The 17,781-nt window shown below is 44.3% G+C and overlaps 1 protein-coding gene and 1 pseudogene across 1 annotated transcript in view; one reads left to right on the top strand and one right to left on the bottom strand.

The window, feature by feature from the left end:
- LOC147736654 (collagen alpha-1(XII) chain-like) overlaps window positions 1–17,781 on the top strand; it is a 116,764-nt gene that overhangs the window by 72,390 nt on the left and 26,593 nt on the right. The window lies entirely within an intron of this gene.
- LOC147736655 (18S ribosomal RNA) lies at window positions 15,262–17,183 on the bottom strand (annotated as a pseudogene).

Raw genomic sequence — 17,781 nt, forward strand, 5'->3', positions numbered from 1 at the left:
TAATTACTTTTAATAATTTTTTTATACATATTAATATATATATATATATATTTTTAAATAATATATGAAGTATCTACTTTCCCTACTGTTGCACTCACTGGAGTGGGAATAGTAATTTTTACCCCTACGCTATCCAACACTTTCTCTACTGTTGCACTTTCTGGAGTGGGAATAGTAATTTTAACCCCTACGCTATCCAACGCTTTCCCTACTGTTGCACTCTTTGGAGTGGGAATAGTAATTTTTACCCCTACTGTATCCAACGCTTTTCCTACAGTTGCAATCTCTGGAGTGGGAATAGTAATTTTTACCCCTAAGCTCACCAGCGCTTTCCCTATTGTTGCACTCTCTGGAGTGGGAATAGTAAGTCTTACCCCTACGCTATCCAACGCTTTCCTTACTGTTGCACACTCTGGAGTGGGAATAGTAATTTTTACCCCTACGCTATCCAACCCTTTCCCTACTGTTGCACTCTCTGGAGTGGGAATAGTAATGTTTACCCCTACGCTATCCAACGCTTTCCCTACTGTTGAACTCTCTGGAGTGGGAATAGTAATTTTTACCCCTACGCTATCCAACGCTTTCCCTACTGATGCACTCTCTGAAGTGGGAATAGTAATTTTTACCTCTACGCTATCCAACGCTTTCCCTACTGTTGCACTCTCTGGAGTGGGAATAGTAATTTTTACCCATACACTATCCAACGCTTTCCCTACTGTTGCACTCTCTGGAGTGGGAATAGTAATTTTTACCCCTACGATATCCAACGCTTACCCTACTGTTGCACTCTCTGGAGTGGGAATAGTAATTGTTGCCCCTACGCTATCCAACGCTTTCCCTACTGTTGCACTCTCTGGAGTGGGAATAGTAATTTTTACCCATACGCTATCCAACGCTTTCTCTACTGTTGCACTCTCTGGAGTGGGAATAGTAATTTTTACCCCTACGCTATCCAACGCTTCCCTACTTTTGCACTCTCTGGAGTGGGAATAGTAATTTTTACCCCTACGCTATCCAATGCTTTTCCTACTGTTGCACTCTCTGGAGTGGGAATAGTAATTTTTACCCCTACGCTATCCAACCCTTTCCCTACTGTTGCACTCTCTGGAGTGGGAATAGTAATTTTTACCCCTACGCTATCCAACGCTTTTCCTACTGTTGCACTCTCTGGAGTGGGAATAGTAATTTTTACCTCTACGCTATCCAACGCCTTATCTACTGTTGAACTCTCTGGAGTGGGAATAGTATTTTTACACTTCCGCTATCCTACGGTAATATTATTGGATATTTTTTAATTATATTATGTTACAATATATATATGTTTTAACAAATATGATTGTAAAAAAATGTTTTATAACTTTAATTAATTATTTAATTATTATAAGATAATTTAAGTATTTTTAAGTATATTTTAGTAAATAATTTTTAATATTAATTTAATTTAACATTGTTTTTAATAAAGTCGATATTTTTACAAACTATATTTTTGTAAACAATATTTTTTACTCGATATTTTTGTACTTACCTGTTTGTAGATACAAAGTCGATATTCTGTCTGTCGATATTTTGTCGCCGATATTTTTGGTAGTCGATATTATGTCCCTCGATATTATGTCAGTGATCTGATCCCGACAGCCTATCCAATATCCCCACGAAAGAGCTTAAGTCTACTTACTTGAGGAAGAAGGCCCAAGCATGTAGAGATGCTAACATGTTGTTAACAATCCCTCAGTAGTATTACTCTAATACGGTTACTACTGGCTTCTAGAATGATTTAAAGGTAGTCACCAGATCATCCCATCGGTTTGTTCTTACTAGAGTAAGAATTGGAATCGTACATCACTTGGTGGCGTTTCATCCTATAAAAAACTACCCTTCTGTACCATGTCCCTGTGATGGGGTTACGAAACAGAGTATTGTCCACTTTTTATTTATTTGTGATTTTTATCTGCACTTTTGCATTGCCTATCTGAAACCTTTATTTAAAAAAAGGGCAGCAACAATGGTAAAATCAGCCATGAGGTTGCTCTTTTCCTTAGATGAACCAGATATCTGTTTTTTCACAGCAACGCACATTTTGAAATCAATAGCTGTCAGGAAAAGCATGGTCTTTTAATTTATTTTGTTGTTTCCCTGCCATATGGATTTGCACTGTGTCTGCTTTTTAACTTGTCCCGTTTAGCGATAACTGTAGCAGAGCTTATGGATGTATTTGTAAATATTATTGTGTGCTTTCATGATTGTTTTTTTAAATAATCGAATAAAGCTTTTGAACGAAACTCATATGTGAGAATCATTGCCATCATCGATGTCTAGATTAGCAATGTTCACAGAAGGTTGTACCTGTGTGTTGCTTTCAGCTTGTACTTCACCACCACCTAATTGTAATGGTGAAGTCTCAACGAATGCTGTCATCAGAATAGGTAGCCGCTGGGGACAACACGTTGCATGAGCCGTTACCGAACCAAGCAAAGTATCGATATCCATAGGTACTGCTGATGGTAGTGTAAGACAGATGTCCAACACGCATTCTTCTCCGCATAGCAGACATCGTAGCACAGGTAAGATGCAATCTTGCCTGATTGCTCTGAATGAAAGAAACCAGGCAGTATTCAGATCTCTTAGCCGGGCAAAGCCAAGGACTTTAGTGATCCGTTCTCGGTATCGTATAGCCAGGATCGTTTCTTCCATTGTAGCCTCAGTTTTGTCTGTGACTTGACTTGCCATATCGGAGCAGAAGGAACAAAAATAAAATTCCTGCTACTAGTCCCAAGATGAGAGGCAGGCTGCCGAACACAGAATGCATGAATTTCGGGAAGATGCCCAGAACTGTTTCAAAGGGTCCTAACAGTCCCGAAAAAATTGTTTTAAATACATGTGCGATACCACTGCTATCTGACATGTTTAAGATTTGGCTTAACATTTCTACAAAATGCATGGGGCAATTTGTCGATAATAGGGTATGTATCTCTGAGGCTGTCCTTGCAACTTGCAGATCATACGTCTCTTTGGACGAGGTCAAAGGCACAGTTGTCTGTAAAAGAATAGACTTCATTCTGCCTAAAGTATCAATTCGAATAGAAGAGATATTCAGAGAAGGCCATATTGCTGCCTCCTTGTCTGGTTTGCTGTTTGAATACAATACTTGCATACAGTAAATGACCCTGGAAGTAATGCTCAGGAGATAGGCTTTTCCTGGCACCATGCCACAACAGCTGTGGTCACTTATTATAACCTAGCTGCCGTTGGAAAGTTGTCTGAAAAAAGGCTCTATCTGTGTTGCAGGACTGCCATGCAGGTGACATGAAAGGTTGTTTGATGAACCTTCGCAGGCTCCATGCAAGTTAATACCTTGACACAGAAGTGTACCGCTTAGTGAATTTTTACAGTTGTTACCACTAAGAAATACCTCTTTTTCCCTTCACTATAACATCTATGTGTATAAGGTAAATTCCAGGTTGACTTGATGTATCCTTTACCCAACCTTTCATACAGGACTTCTGGTATATACTTTTGGCAATATTAAAACTGAAAGGTTGTTATCGGAATTGTAATTGTACCATGTATTATCCATTCAATGACAGTCAATCAATCAATCAATCAATGCATTTGTATAGCGCGCTACTCACCCGGAGGGTCTCAAGGCGCTTGGGGAGGGGGGGGTCCGCTACTGCTCGAACAGCCAGGTCTTGAGTTGCTTCCTGAAGGCGAGGTGGTCTTGGGTCAGGCGATGGTGCGTGGGGAGGGAGATCCACGACTTGGCGGCCAGGTACGAGAAGGATCTTCCTCCCGTAGTGGCTCTTCGGATGCGGGGGATGGCGGCAAGGGCGTGGCTGGTCGATCAAAGCTGGCGGGTGGGAGCTTAGAAGTTGAGGCGGTCGTTGAGGTATCTTGGGCCTTGGTTGTGTAGAGCTTTGTGTGAGTGGGTGAAAAGTCAGAACATGATTCTCTTGTTGACAGGTAGCCAGTGCAGGTCTCTGAGGTGTCCGGAGATGTGGCTGTGTCTGGGGATGTCCAGGATGAGTCGTGCTGAGGCGTTCTGGATCCGCTGGAGTCTTTTCTGGAGTTTTGCGGTGGTTCCGGCGTAGAGGGAGTTGCCGTAGTCCAGTCGGCTGGTGACAGGTCTCTCTGACATTGTCAATGGTAATCTCTTTTTCAATGCTCAGCACCGTATAGTCTGCTCCTTTTTGTGCCAAAGAAATTTGTCTATCTGTAAGGTTAAAGATAGAAAATAATGACGTTGTGGTGATTAGACGCCATGGCACGTAGCCTCAACTGAGGTTTTATAACATCCAGCCTAACTGCACAATAGAACGTAATTGGGACTGGACATGTTGTAACATTAGCATATCCTGTTCTATTATATCAATAGCAGATGATACAATGCTGTCCAGTGAATAAATTCTGGAGGACAGAGTTGTTAACCCATTGTCCACAACAGACAGTGATTTTTCCAAATTAATACGATCAATTTCTCGTATTTTTTCAGCAGTTTCAATTTGCATTACTTTCCAAGCTTCGTTGTAAGCAGCGTATATACCAGCGTATATATGAAACGTTTTTGACGATGTTTGCGAGGTCCCAGTATGAAATCCCGCAAGTCAGCACCTTCTTTAAGTGTTGCTGAATTTCAGGCAGTGTGGATTTCTGTAGCCATTCGAGGCATAGTTTCCCTACACTGTATGTTGTAATTATCCCTGGATGTTGTTAATGATTCCTGTATATTTTGCCTGTCTTGGATTATCACAATAAAGAATTTGAATCAGAAAACTTAACAACAGTCCGGACTTATTTATTACAAGATCTTTTATTGAGAACAACAGAGACTGCCAATTAACACTTCTTAGATGGGTGCTGATTCCATATTGTTCACTGAATTTCATTTCAGCTTGTGTGTACAAAAGTGATTTATAACCTATGGGTACCGTTTCTCCCTCATTAGAGGTCAGGTATGTGAATCTGTATCTTCCTGGGATGACTCGGATTACAAGGTTGCGTTCGTTTGCGCGAGTTTGCAGTTTTGTTTTAGTTAACATGTCTGTTTGTAATGATCGTAAAATTTCTGTATGTTTCGGAGTCCAATTAATTGGTTTGAAATCAGGTTTTATTAACTCGTAGAGAGGTTTAACCCTCTCTGCATAGTTTAGAATGTACGTTCTTCCGAAATTCAGGAAACCTAGAATTGATTGTAAGTTCTTCAGCGTTTTTAGAGCTTGGAGTACTGCACAATTCTCTAAGAAGTTGTCTGCTAGGGTTTTGCCTTCACTTGATAATTCATATCCTAAAAATAGGACAGTTAGGTGGGCAATTCGTGACTTTTTAAAGTTGAATTTGTACCCTTCAGCTGCGAACCCAAGTATGATGGAGTTCCCTCTTTTCAAGTGTGTCTCCAGGTCGTCGTCTGTAAGATAGATGTCATCGACATAAGATAATGCCTCATCATCATCATCATCATACATCATCATACATTTGTAGTAACTCTGTTACCCTGACTGAAAATAATCCTGGGCTATTCTTGAATCCCTGTGGGAGACGACAAAATTGCTTTTGGGCCCTCATACTGGAGAAAGCGGTCAAATACCTGCTTTATGGTGCTATGTTTTGACAGAAGAATCCATTTGAAATATCTAATGTTGTTTTATATTTTTGCGCACAATGTTATTAATTAGTGCTGCGCTGTATTAGTTTTGTACTGCAAATGTTTTGCAGCAGGAGTTTAGGTGTCTGTAGTCCAAAACTAGACAATTTGAATCATCTGGCTTGGAGACAGGAAACAAAGGATTGTTCATTTGTGAGGTGCATGTTTCAATCACCCCCTGATATTCAAGTTGATCTAAGATCTCCCTGACTTGTTTTTTAGCTTCTTGCTTAACAGGATACTGCCTTTGTGCAGTAGGTTGATTTTTTAACTGAATTTTATGGTGAGGAGAATCCTCATCCCATCCTACATGATTTTTATATAATGCAGGGGCTTGGGCCACTGCCCATTTTCTAGCATATGTGTATTTTTTATGAATTGGAATGGGATTTGAGAAGACAGGCATAATCATTTCTTCGCCACGTGGGCACTCCCTGACAAACTGCTGGTGGCCAGTCTTTCTCTGCTAGCAGGATATCATAGCCTTTAGATAGGTTATCCCAAAAGAGACCTTTATTTTCCTAGTTTTGTCCCCCTCAATACGTAATGTTATTTCATATCATTTATGAGGCACGCTAACTCTGGTGTCTGCAGTTTCCACTTGAATGTATTCATTCGTGTCCACTGTCTCCAGAAGATTCATCAGGATCTTGCGAGCTATGGTCACTTCTGCTGCACTGTCTAGCATTGTCTGGGCCCATTCTCCGTTTTTCAGTTGTGTCCTCAGAATCCTCGGCATGTTTTATTTTAATACTAGCTACCTTCTTTTTGGGAAATTGTAATTTTTTACTTTGATGAGCAGGTTCCTTGTCTTTGGACTTGACGTGCTCTTCTTTGTGTTCTGACCGTCCTCTTCTTTCCGATTTCTGTGAGGAAATCTGAAAAGATCGAGAGGGACGTGCATCAATATCTTGATATCTGTCAGGTTTTCTCAAATTGTCCCTATTTCTAAGGTTGTATCTTTTTTCAGAGGGCTCCCTGTCGGGAGACTTGCCTCCTCGATCTGGAGATCTATCTCTCCGTTGAGGAGACCTTCCTCCGGACTGAAACTGTTTTTCTCTGGGAGTGGTTTGTTTATTACCCTCCCACCTCTTTTTTGGAGTATTGAGATTATTTTTAATAAAACTTTTTTCAGGATTTTCAGTTAGTTGTGGTTTTAGTGGTTTCCCACCCAAACTATCTCTACCTAATTCTTCATAGGATTTTTCAATTATTTTGGCAAGTTCAAAAGGTTGTTCTGCTATATCTGTTTCTTTCAATTTTTGGCGGTAGGTTGTAGCGTCAATTGTCAATTGAATTAATTCTCTATATGCTTTTGTTAATTCTTTTAGTTTAACTAAAAGTTCTTGGTCTGACATTTTTTCAATGTCGGGATGTGGTGTGTAGCCAGCTAGAACTGGCCATGTGGCTCCTGGTCTACCTAGTGGACCAAGCCTGGTAATGTGATTTTGATGTTTTAGGGCGCCATTAAACCAGAGCTGGTGCTCTTGGTATGTTAGTGGAATTTCAACGTCCTCGAACGGGGCGTATTCTTCCGGTGGTTCATTTATTTTGTAATAGTGAAACTCTTGTGTCACAGCATGTGCTGCTGGAAAGTGTATCCAGGAATAGAATACCTCTGTCTGCCGATATTCATGGGCCTCTACCACAAATATGACTGTACCACCTCTTGATGATACTCCATTTTTAATAAGTTTCATAGTTATAGTTTTTCTTATATTGACCGGGATGATTATAGCATTCGGGTAATCATTTTGGATAGTTGTGTCATCCGCTAAGAGTTGAGCTGCTAAAGCATCTCTTTCTCTTTCCTCTTCACTCTCCGTCATTTTACTGACTGAAAAGTTTTTTGTTGCAGAGCAAGTTTCAAGGAAACAAAGATTAGGTGCACAATATTTTGGAACACTGTATCCTTCAATGTTGACTAAACCAAAAACTAATACATAGGAATCTCTTCCTACTAAGTTCCGGCGGATATTAACCTTTTACCCACTCCAGACGTCTATTGGAGTTTTTACGGGAAAAAGGGGTCTGTGTGAAAAAGCGCGACTGAGTTACTCTAGTATCTAGCGTTAGATTATCGCCTTACCAAACATTGGGCGCCATGTAGTGTAGTTCCTATATTCCCAATAGGCTCTGCGCATTGGAATAACATAAACAATAGTTTAGACAGAGGACTGAGGTAGACTAGGTCTCTACTGAATATGTTAGACTTAAATATGAATACCAGCTCGCTCAGAGGTCACTAGAAACTTTCTCGAGTGAACAGGAAGGAGTTAACTTTCCTGAATAGACAAGAAGGGATTAGTTTCTGACAACCGCATAAACATGACAACCTTGCTCCCTCCAGAATAAGGTGTATATCTCCAGAGTCGCGGAAACAATAGATGGCTATTTCACTCAGTCAATCGTGAATGCTTAGTTTCACCAGGAGTGCAGAGAAATAGAGAGACAGGCGTTTTCAATAAATGTTGTTATTTATTGAGCAGTCCTCTTTCTCATGCAAGAGAAGTGAATTGCCACAATTGCAATACTTGTCATAAAGTAAAGTGCATACAGTAAATAGAGTATTATGAAATAATACTGTAAAAGCATTCATATGGTTTCTAAGCCATAAGATACTTAAAACGGATTAAATACATACAATTATAAAAGTTGACTAAACGTGCTCAACTGGTGTTTCTAAAATACGCCTACCCCGGTGTACCTAACCTATGCCTAGTACGTGGGAAGGAGTAAGTGAGATATAGTTTTAGTTAAGATAGTTTTTGCCAAGAATCTGAATCAAGAATTCTCTAAGGATCTAATCAGCTACGTACCTTGGTTATAGAAAGAAGGAGGTCTTGTATCTCTTTCTCAGGACTCGATCTCCCAGCAACCCGCAAGGGTGATTGGAAACACTGGAGCTGGATTTCGCTGCAGGAGAAAAGACAGCGTCTCTCTCAGTGCGTCAATGGGAGGATCAGCTTCCTTCGGCACTCGTTACAGCTGGGCTTCCGGCAAGTACATAGCCGATCTGCTCCAAACCACTGTGTGTTTGCTTAAGGCAAATGCTGATATATTTATACCTGGAAGGTGCCGAGTTTGACGTAAGGTTGGACATAAGACGTCACTAAGAACTTACAGTTCTTTCAGGACTCCAGGAGTTCTTGGACAAATCAAAACAAAAGCAGGTGGAATTCCCGGGCTGCTGGAGGCTTGGTCTGTTTAAAGAACTCATTGTACTTTCTAGGAGTCTATGGGAGTAGCCTTGCCGTATTTGGACTGCATTGGCTATGACAAAATATGGAGATGATTTGTTATAACCACATAAGTGCATGAATCGGGAATATTTAAATAGGGTCCTAGATACGTTCACAACATTACAAGTTAGCCAAAACGAATTTAAAAGGCTAGCAAAAATAAGTGTAAAAAAACTCTCCTTACTAAAAGATAAGGCAAGCCTCGCAAGCATAAGCTATGGCTGGATGACTCTAAGATCGTACGACCAGCTGAAGCCTCAGGGGTATCTAATTCTGCAATTCACTGCACGCACCAAACTGTGCTTTCTTAAACTAAGAATGGGAGTTATTAACTTGTCCAGCCATCTTCCCAAATGGAAAAGAGAACAAGTTCAGCAATTCTGTCGGCTCTGTGGAAACCAAAGAGAAGACATTACACATATTCTTTGCCTGTGTCCAAGCCTGTTGAAGGAAAGAAGGTCCCTTTTATGGAGAGGCTGGATTAACAACGAGGTTAGATCATGCAGAGCCACAGTATTAGCCTGCTTCGATCCACAGAACTTCAGCCTAAACTGCGCCCTAGTAAGGTTTATGGAACAAGCTGCAACAAAACTAGGGGAGGTAATTTCATCAGCAGCAACCCCCACCAGAAAAAAAACCCGGTAGCACCCCCATGTAGGACAAGAGGGGCTCAGTGCACAGGTCAGCACACTCCGGGACTTGACTTGCTAACACGGTCATCATTCTCAACGAGCCAAAAGGGCCAAACCTAATGTGCTGGCGGAAGTGCAATGTCGATTGTGCAGCCAGCAAAAATGGGGGGCCTGGGGGCCTATTACCAAAGAAGGGGTTCTACTTTTAATTTTCGGAACTTTACTACATTGCCTCAAAGGGTTACATCTAATGAGTCGGCGAAAGGGCAACTATAATCATGCACTCCGCAAACATGGGCGACACCGAGGTCATTTTTATAACGAACTGAGGTTTTTTTCCTTCTTTTTAAATGTGCAATAATTTTCTATCTTTTGTAACTTGCAAAGGTTTTTCTTAAATCATACAATAAAGTTATTATTATTAATATTACATAAACACCGTCATATTACGGGAGGTCTTTTTTAGGCATTGACAGAATGTGCAATTCTCCTAGAATCGCGGAATGTTGAGACAATGCTGAGACTAGAACCTGGTTCTCCAGTTCTCAAGTCGGCAGATCTGGTTCTTACACCACATGTTCTTCATTACAGGCATTTCTACTGAAAATCGAGATCAAGCGAGCCTTTGCCCTTCTGCTCAGCGGGAGGTTGCTGTCCTCCCTGACCTCACTTTAGGACACCTGTGTTATCGTTTGACAGGTTTACCGCCCCAGTCAAAGTCCCCACCTGCCACTGTCCCAGGAGCGGTTCGCGCCCAGCGGGCGCCGGGCGCTTGGAGCCTAAAGCGAGAGCACCACGGGGCTCGCCTCACCGGGTAAGTGAAAAAACAATAAGAGTCGTGGTATTTCACCGGCGGCCCGAGGGCCTCCCACTTATCCTACAGCTCTCATGTCTCTTCACAGTGCGAGACTAGAGTCAAGCTCAACAGGGACTTCTTTCCCTGCTGATTCTGCCAAGCTGGTTCCCTTGGCTGTGGTTTCGCTAGATAGTAGATAGGGACAGTGGAAATCTCATTCATCCATTCATGCGCGTCACTAATTAGATAACGAGGCATCTGGCTATTTCTGTACCACCTTGCGGTGGCTCATTCTGGGTTATTATGCTGCCCATCAGCATCAAATTGGTTTTTCTTCTAACAATACAACATTCTTTCGCTCCGGAGTACAGCCACACTGAACGCTGTCCTCACTGGAACTGGGATCATGTATAGACCAGAGATAGTACTCCCTGCAGAACTATTCCAACAATTTAAAATTGTCTACGAACAGTCCAGAGAAATTAAAGTATGATTAGCAGGACATCAATAATCAATGTGTGGTAATTATGTGTATGTAATTATTTGAGATCTATTCATCATTCAAGACATTCCAATAAGTATGATGTACACAATTATATCTAAATTGTTATAAGCACAAATCTATACAAATACACATCTACAATTTGCACATCTAACTAAAAAATGCACATCTATAAAATTCTAAAAATTCACATCTATAAAATTCACATCTATACTCAATCTTGTGTCAACTATAAACTAATATGTTAAAGCAATATGCTTTATAAGGGTGACATATGTGCTGCAATAAAGTGTATATCTCAGTATAATCTTGATACTCAATTGTCCATATACACTTGGCACATTTTAGGAGTGTCCATTAAAGTAGTCAGGCAAACATTTTTCTTGAATGGGAAAGACATTTGCAGACCTAGATCAGCTGGGACAACATCATTATTTATTTTTATTTATTTATTAATTTAATTTATATAGCGCGTTATAACCACCGGGGTCTATAAGCGCTGATTGTCCAGGTTACATAGTGGGGCTTGGCATTTTACTTGATCTTAGCAGTGCACCTAGTGGCTGCTCCATGCTTGCTTGAACAGAACAGTTTTTAACTTTTTTCTGAAGGCTAACAAATTACATTCCTTCCTTAGTTCTGGGGCCAGTTTGTTCCACAGAGCTGGGAGTGTTTTAGAAAAAGCACGTCCCCCACCGTGGCCAATTTAAACCGTGATTGGGATAAGAGAGCAGCATCTGATGAGCTCAAAGTCCTGCTCGGCGTATATGGGGATAGGCGGGATTTCAGGTATTTTGGTGCATTCCCATACAGCGTCTTATGTACAATACACAGTCCTTTGAATACAACCCTCTGCCGAATCGGGAGCCAATGTAGCTCCTGCATCAGAGGGGATGAGTGGGCCGTCCTGGGTTTCTTGTAAATCAGCCTGGCTGCGTCATTCATGACCCCCTGTAACTTATCCAGCAGTCGCTGGGGTAGCCCTATATACAGAGAGTTTCCATAATCCAGCCTAGCCAGGATTATAGCTGAAACCACCTGTTTCAGGGTGGAAAAAGAAAGTAGTGCAGAAATTTTTCTCAGTTGTCGCATCAAGCCAATACAGGTGCCCACTACCGTAGTGACTTGTTTTTCCATGGAGAGTTTTTCATCCACGTGCAGGCCCAAACTCTTAACTGCAGTCGCCGGTTTCGGTGGTACACCCAGCTCTACAGGCCAGAATTTCTCGTTCCAGGGGTTGCCCGTGATGGAAATGGGCAACACTTCCATCTTGTCCGGGTTAATTTTTAAGGAGTTTTTGGACATCCAATTAACCGTGGCTTTAAGTATATCCTGCAGCCTGGTAGACGCTCCTGGACCTTCATCCAGCTGGATGATTATCCTCAATATCATTACATTGAGGCCAAATACCACCACATCCAACTATAAAGCCATGAAATTTTACAGTGTTACATTTGGTGAGATCTTTGATTTGCTGTGACAGATCCTGATAATATTTAACTTTACTCTCAAACGCTAACTCAAGAGAATTCTGTTAGTTTTCAGAACGTATTGAAACATCAATCACTACATCTGGTTTTCATAGTTCACCTTGATTATTCTTAACATGAGGTTCCCTATATGCCATCCAACCACACCTTTTTGCTCTATCAATGAGCAATTCCAGAATTGTATTATGTCTTTTTATCCTAATAATGTCCTTGGTTTTAGGAAATGGTTTTAGGACATGCGCCTGAAAGATGTGGAATTGTTTCGCAAACATCATTACAATACCCACATGTAGCAAATGTACAATTTCTTCAACTAGTGATGGTTTCTCTAGTATAATAAACATTTGCTCTTAATATCAGCGCAGCTATGTACTGATTTTCTTTCATTTTGTTCTGCTTGCTGATCCAGAAGTTTGAGGTTGGATTACTTTCTAAGCATTTTATACCATCACCTTGGACAGGGAGATTTGCCCATTTCTCAAATTATTCTTTTCTCCAATAAAATGTTGCTAACAAATTCAAAGCATAACTCAGAAACCTACTGTCTAAAATGTTGAGTTTGTGCGTTTTGATGATGTAATCAGATTTTTCATTTATTACTTCTCCTGTATACATGAATGAATGAGCTATGTACAGATCTGGAGCTGCCCTGAGATACAATAAACTGTTGACTTTATTTAGACCAATTGTTGTACATAATTTTGGTATAGTGAGGCCCCCAAATGATCTTTTCGAATATAGAAGACCATCACATGTGTATGCAGGAAGGTGTACAAAATGTATGACATACTTTTTATTGTTTGATCCAGAACATATAAAGTTTTAGCTTCTGTTCCAGTCATTTCCAATTTAAATGACAGTGTAGGGACCAAGTACTGACACAAAATTGCTATTTTGTGCGTGGGCTTAAGTGGTGGATTATCATGTTTTTGAGCCCAATTGACAAGAGCCTCATTAATTTTGTTGTTGCCTGCATGGCCAGTGTGTGGATCAAAGAGAGACATAGTTACTCCTGCCGTTTACCCGCACTTCATTGAATTTCTTCACTTTGACATTCAGAGCACTGGGCAGAAATCACATTGCATCAACACCCTCTCGGGCCTTCGCGATGCTTTGTTTTAATTAAACAGTCGAATTCCCCTGGTCTGAACCAGTTCTAAGTCAGCTGCTACGCGCTGGCCGAGACAGAACGCCGGCCGCACGCCCCTGGGGAGGTGGCATGGGGAGAGGCAACCACCGCAGCTGGGGCGATCCACAGGAAGGGCCTGGCTCGTCCAGGATTGCCGCCGCCCCGGAGGGAGCCTCCGCGTCTAGCCGCGGCGCACGCCCAGTCCCGCTTTGTGCCCCAGCCCGACCGACCCAGCCCTTCGAGCCAATCCTTATCCCGAAGTTACGGATCTTACTTGCCGACTTCCCTTACCTATATTGTTCCAACATGCCAGAGGCTGTTCACCTTGGTGACCTGCTGCAGATAGTGGTACGGCCCGGCGCGAGATTTACACCATCTCTCCCAGATTTCAAGTACCAGAGAGCTCAATGGACGCCACCGGAGCTGCAACATTTTCCAAGGCTCGGCCCCTCTCTTCGGGCGAACCCATTCCAGGGTGCCGGCCCTTCATCAAGAAAAGAGAACTCTCCCCGGAGATCTCGCCTGCTTCTCCGGGATCATTTGCGTTACGACATTGGACCCACAAGGGCGCCCGTCTCCGCCACTCTGGGTTCGGTGATCTGAACCTGACTCCCTTTCGATTGGCTGAGGGCAACAGAGGCCATCGCCCGTCCCTTCTGAACGGCACAATTCCCATCTCTTAGGCCCCATGTTCAACTGCTGTTCATATGGAACCCTTCTCCACTTCGGCCTTCAAAGTTCTCATTTGAAAATGTATTACTACCACCGAGATCTGTACCTGCGGTGTCGCTACCCGGGCCCTCGCCCCGGGCTTCCGTGCTCACCGCTGCAGCCCTCCTACTCATCGCGGCATAGCCACCATGACTCTCAGCGACGGCGACAGCTGGGTATCGGCCCGACACTCCAGCGCCATCCATTTTCAGGGCTAGTTGATTCGCAGGTGAGTTGTTACACACTCCTTAGTGGATTGAGACTTCCATGGCCACGGTCCTGCTGTCTATATTAACCAACACCTTTTCTGGGGTCTGATGAGCGTTGGCATCAGGCACCTTAACTCGGCGTTCAGTTCATCCCGCAGCGCCAGTTCTCCTTATCAAAAGTGGCCCACTAGGCACTCACATTCCATGGCCGGCTCCACGTCAGCGAGCCGGGCTTCTTACCCATTCAAAGTTTGAGAATAGGTTGCGATCGTTTCAGCCCCAAGACATCTAATCATTCGCTTTACCAGATAAAACTGAGGGCTCTGATTTGCATGTCAGCTGTCCGTCGCCAAGCAGCCTGAGCTGTGCCAGCTGTCTGGTGATCAGCCCACCACCACATTTGCCTGGGTCAGAGGCACTGGAAGGGAATAGCCAGGGGGCTCCCCATCCTGCACACCTCACACCGAGAGGAGCCGGGGTCCTCTTGCAGGGCCTCGGCCCCTTCTCTTCCAGGCCGCCCTGCCGCACGAGAAGGGCTGCTCCTTGGTCGCCCGGAACCTGGACAAGCCGGGACTTGGGTGCAGGAGGGCCCAGCCGGCGCCAGGGCCATTTCGAGGGAGGGGCGGTACCAGCACGGGGATGCACTGCCATTCGGTTTCCCCCCACCGCTGGGGGGTTGTGCTGAGTGAGCTTGGGTTCCGTCTCGGTCGTGCATCAGTCGAGCATCGGTCGGGCCTTCCCCAGGTGGAAGAGGCCCGCCGAAGTCCCGGTCCTCTCCCGAGCGCCCCATACAGCCGCGGACTGCTCTGCCGGCCAGGGCACGCCAGGGCAGGGCCGGGCTCTATGCATACCGTACGTGCTTGCAGGAGGCAGCTGAGGGCTTCAGGCTGGTGCCGTCAGTCGCTCCGCCGTTAATGACCCTTCCCCAGGTTCACCTATGGAAACCTTGTTATGACTTTTACTTCCTCTAGATAGTCAAGTTTGATCGTCATTTGGTGCTCCGCCAGGGCTGTCGCCAACCCCGGCGGGGCCGATACGAGGGCCTCACTAAACCATCTAATCAGTAGTAGCAACAGGCAGTGTGTACAAAGGGCAGGGACTTAATCAACGCAAGCTTATGACCCGCACTTACTGGGAGTTTCTCGTTCATGGGAAATAATTACAATCCCCAATCCTTATCACAAACGGGGTTCAGCGGGTTACCCGCACCTGTCGGCGAAGGGTAGACACGCGCTGATTCATTCAGTGTAGCGCGCGTGCAGCCCCGGACAACTAAGGGCATTACAAACCTGTTATTGCTTGATCTTGTGTGGCTCAACGCCACTTGTCCCTCTAAGAAGCTGGACACCAACCGCTGGGGGTCGCGTAACTAGTTAGCATGGAGGAGTCTCGCTCGTTATCGGAATTAACCATACAAATCGCTCCACCAACTAGTAAGAATGGCCATGCACCACCACCCACAGAATCGAGAAAAAGCTATTAATCTGTCAATCCTTTCCGTTTCCGGGTCGGGGAGGTTTCCCGTGTTGAGTCAAATTAAGCCGCAGGCTCCAATCCTTGTGGTGCCCTTCCCTCAATTCCTTTAAGTTTCAGCTTTGCAACCAGACTCCCCACAGAACCCAAAGACTTTGGTTTCCCGGAAGCTGCTCGGCAAGTCATGGGAATAACTTCGCCAGGTAGCTGGTCAGCATCGTTTATGGTCAGAACTATGATGGTATCTGATCGTCTTCGAACTTCTGACTTTCGTTCTTGATTATTAAAAACATTCTTGACAAATGCTTTTGATTTGGTTCGTCTTGTGCCGGTCCAAGAATTTCACCTCTATCGGCGCAATACGAATGCCCCCGGCCGTCCCTCTTAATCATGGCCCCAGTTACGAAAACCAACAAAATAGAACCGGAGTCCTTTTCCATTATTCCCAGCTGAAGTATTCAGGCGACCGGCCTACTCTGAACACTTTAATTGTAAACGATTCGGACCCCCAGGACACTCAGGGCCCGATTCGCAGAACTAACTTAAGACAAAATCCTAAACTTACTACTTTTGGTATTCACATCAGTTAGGATTTTGTCTAAGACAAACTTAAGACAAAATCCTAACTTCTGTGAATACCAAAAGTAGTAAGTTTAGGATTTTGTCTTAAGTTAGTTCTGTGAATCCGCCACTTAGTCAAGAGCATCAAGGGGCGCCAAGAGGTAGGGGCTGGGATAGGCGGTAGCTCATCTCGCGGCGGACCGCCAGCTCGATCCCAAGATCCAACTACAAACTTTTTAACTGCAGCAACTTTAATATATGCTATTGGAGCTGGAATTACCATGGCTGCTGGCACCAGGCTTGCCATCCAATAGATCCTCGTTAAAGGATTTAAAGTGTACTCATTCCAATTACAGGGTCTCGAAAGAGTCTGCTGCCTTCCTTGGATGTGGTAGCCATTTCTCAGGCTCCCTCTCCAGAATTGAACCGTGATTCCCCATTACCCTTGGTCACCATGGTGGGCACAGAAAGTACCATCGAACATTGATAGAGCAGACATCCAAATGTACCGTCACGGGGACGTGCGATCGGCCTGAGACTATCTAGAGTCACCAAAGCGGACGTGCAAGCCCGGATTGGTTTTGGTCTGATAAATGCACGCATCCCAGGAGGTCAGCACTCGTCGTCATGTGTTAGCTCTAGAATTACCACAGTTATCGAAGTAACAGAGGGAGCGATCAAAGGAACCATAACTGATTTAATGACACATTCACAGTTTCACTGTACCGGCCGTGTGTACTTACACGAGCATGGCTTAATCTTTGAGAAAAGCATATGCTACTGGCAGGATCAACCAGGTAGCCACACCTGCTGACGGGGTGGGGCCGTGTGCCCATCTCCCCGACCAGCAACCTTAACGCACCCCTCCCTCTCCGGAAGTGGAGAGGTGCAGTCGCATGGGCACCGGCAGGCCCAGCAGTTTCCCCCGGGAGAGAGAGGCAGGCCGAGTCACAGCCATAGTGAGACACAGGGGTGCCGGAGCCTGGCATTGACTGTACCCCTTGGAACAGTCATTCTGAGCTTCTGTGGAAATGTGCTGGGCAGAGAGGGGTGACGGCATAGCACGCGAGGCCTTTGGACCTGCTGGACAGCAGCATCCAAGGGCCTGGCACCACCCAATCCCTTCCGCTCAAGTCAGACCACTGGGGGGCATGAGCTGCCGGGGCTGCTCGGCCATCGCTCGGTCCATGCGGGGTGGAAGCACTTTGCTTGAAACAACAGCCGAGGCTAGCCAAGCAGTCCATCCCTAAACAGACTGAGAGTGTCCAATCAAGCAGAGTATGGCTGGGGCATCCCCTTGGCAGGCCACCATGCGCATGGTGTATGCTGGTTTAGCATCCCTGCATGCTCCTAGGGCAAGCAGATTCAGAGAAAAAGGACCATCGGGAAGGTGCTGAG

The sequence above is a fragment of the Lissotriton vulgaris genome, chromosome 1_2, assembly GCF_964263255.1.
Source record: "Lissotriton vulgaris chromosome 1_2, aLisVul1.2, whole genome shotgun sequence".
NCBI lineage: Eukaryota > Metazoa > Chordata > Amphibia > Caudata > Salamandridae > Lissotriton > Lissotriton vulgaris.